The sequence below is a fragment of the Lactuca saligna genome, chromosome 8 (genome assembly GCF_052625555.1).
Source record: "Lactuca saligna cultivar CGN05327 chromosome 8, ASM5262555v1, whole genome shotgun sequence".
NCBI classification, from domain to species: domain Eukaryota; kingdom Viridiplantae; phylum Streptophyta; class Magnoliopsida; order Asterales; family Asteraceae; genus Lactuca; species Lactuca saligna.
Genome location: NC_136424.1, coordinates 250974114 through 250976342, shown reverse-complemented (window position 1 = coordinate 250976342; position 2229 = coordinate 250974114). Strand labels below are relative to the sequence as shown.

At 41.0% G+C, this 2229-nt stretch overlaps 1 non-coding gene across 1 annotated transcript; it reads right to left on the bottom strand.

Moving 5' to 3' along the window:
- Positions 1 to 1282: 1282 nt before the first annotated feature.
- Positions 1283 to 1389, bottom strand: LOC145013597 (small nucleolar RNA R71). The gene has a single exon (XR_013665146.1). It is a non-coding gene; the product is annotated as a small nucleolar RNA R71 (small nucleolar RNA).
- Between the last annotated feature and the right edge of the window lie 840 nt (positions 1390 to 2229).

Genomic DNA, 2229 nt, shown 5'->3' with positions numbered 1-2229 from the left:
ATTGCACTATTATCATAATATCAACTATAGGATCAATTGTGTTGAACTAAACATAAGTCCTTCTCATTATTGAATCTAGTTAATCCTCTGCTTTTCTAGCTTTTAGTTTAAGTGATAGTTATTAAGTTTTCTAGTCTTGTAAAACTAGAGAAAACCCCTACTTATTAATTAATTTAGATAGAATTAGTTTTTAGTTTTCATTTACCGTTCCCTGTGTTCGATACCCTACTTATTTAGCTATACCACAATTGATACGTCCACTGCCTTTGTGTGTTTATTTTATAATTAAAAGTAGGTCTAAAACTAGCTGAGTTTACACACATCAAGTTTTTGGCGCCGTTGCCAGGGAACAGTTCTAAATTAACATTAATTTCTATTTTTATCGATCCTTTGTGTAAGATTTATCTTACACAGAGTTAATTCTTAGGTAATTTAGTAATTAGTATAAGTTTTAGTAATTAGAAGTAATTATAAAAATTTTTCTGTTTTTGCCTACAACTCGCCGAGTGCACTCGTGCCGACTCGGCGAGTTCATCGTTGTTCACAGTTTAATTTTTCTTTTTCTTTTTCTTCTTTTTACGCGTTTTTTTGTTTTGCTTGCAGTTGTTTCATGACCCGAGGATCCGATACACCTCTGGTCCCTCCTCTCGAAGACCCGGAATCCGCATTAAGGAGGAGCAAAGGAATAGCCGTTGGGGAATCCGCTCCTTCAAAGAATTCGCCACTAAAGAACCTCAAGTCCGTTTTCAGCAAAAGGAGGAGCAGCAAATCAGGAGCATCCACCACCTCTTTGACAATCGAAGACCCAATTAAAGAAAACACCGAGTACGAGACCGAGGAAGAAGAAGAACCCACATACGAGCACAAATCTGATTTTGAAGACGATTTAGCTATCACTATGGCTAATATCGATGAAGTCCCCATGGGGGAATGGAAAAAGAGGATGCGCGATGACACTGGCCCAGGACTTGTGTAGCCCGCAATCCCCGCTACCACTACTTTCGAGCTAAAGGGTCATATCCTTGCCCAACTCAAGGAGATTCCCTTTTATGGAAAAGACCACGAGGACGCCTACAAGCAGTTGGATGAAGTAAATGATGTGGCTGACTACTTCAATGTACCAAATGTGCCACACGAGACCCAGCTACTTCGCATGCTTCCAGTCACATTCACGGGTGCTGCAAAAGATTGGCTCAAGTCACTTCCTCCCAGATCGGTCACCACATGGGCCAAGATGAAAGAAGAGTTCATAGACCACTTTTGCCCGCCTTCCAAAATAGCTAAGTTGAAGAAAGCTATTGCAAACTTCGAGCAACAACCCGGGGAGTCTCTTTATGAAGCTTGGGAAAGGTACAAAGGTCTTCTTAGAAATTGCCCACACCATGACCTCAATAGCCAACAAGAGGTCTCCATTTTCTATGATGGAGTCAATGTCACCACAAGGCAATTGCTCGATTCACAAGGCCCGCTCACGAAGAAGGCACCCCCGGTAATCAAGGAGTTAATTGAAGAATTCTCTAAGCATTCTAGAGAATACCACAATCCAAGAAATGAAGTAAGTCGGGGGTAGTGAACTCGGCAAACGATGGCATGGCGGTGGTGATAGCTAAGCTAGATAGTCTAGATAGAAGGATGACAAAAATGGATCAAACAATCCATGCTATTCGAGTTGGATGCGAGAATTGTAAAGGGCCTCATCTCACAAAGGATTTTGACTTGGATGAAAATGGAAACAAGAAAGCTCATGTGTTTTACTCAAGAGGCGATCGATACGATGAGAATTGGCGGAAACTGAAGAAGGAATGGCTCCCGTATGAAGAATACAAGAAGGCTAAGGAGGAGAAATACAAGCAGACAGAGAGGGGATTTTATCAAAAGGAAAAACCGGTAATGGAAAAGAAAGTCGATTTAGAAGACATGTTCGCTAGATTTATAGTCGCGTCCGAGAAAAGACATAATGAGCATGATGCTGCAATACAAGAGACTAGAAATATGTTAAGAAATCAGCAGGCATCTATTCTAAATATTGTGAAACAGCTAGGACAACTTGCACATCAAGTGAACGAGAGAAAACCGGGTCAACTTCCAAGTAACACCGAAAATAATCCGAGAATGGAGAATATGAACGTTGTGACTTCAAGCTATGAAGACATTTTCACACCTGCATAGAAGATCTCCAAGGTGAATACAGAAAAGGCAGAAGAGTCGGCTCCAGCTAAACACGACCAG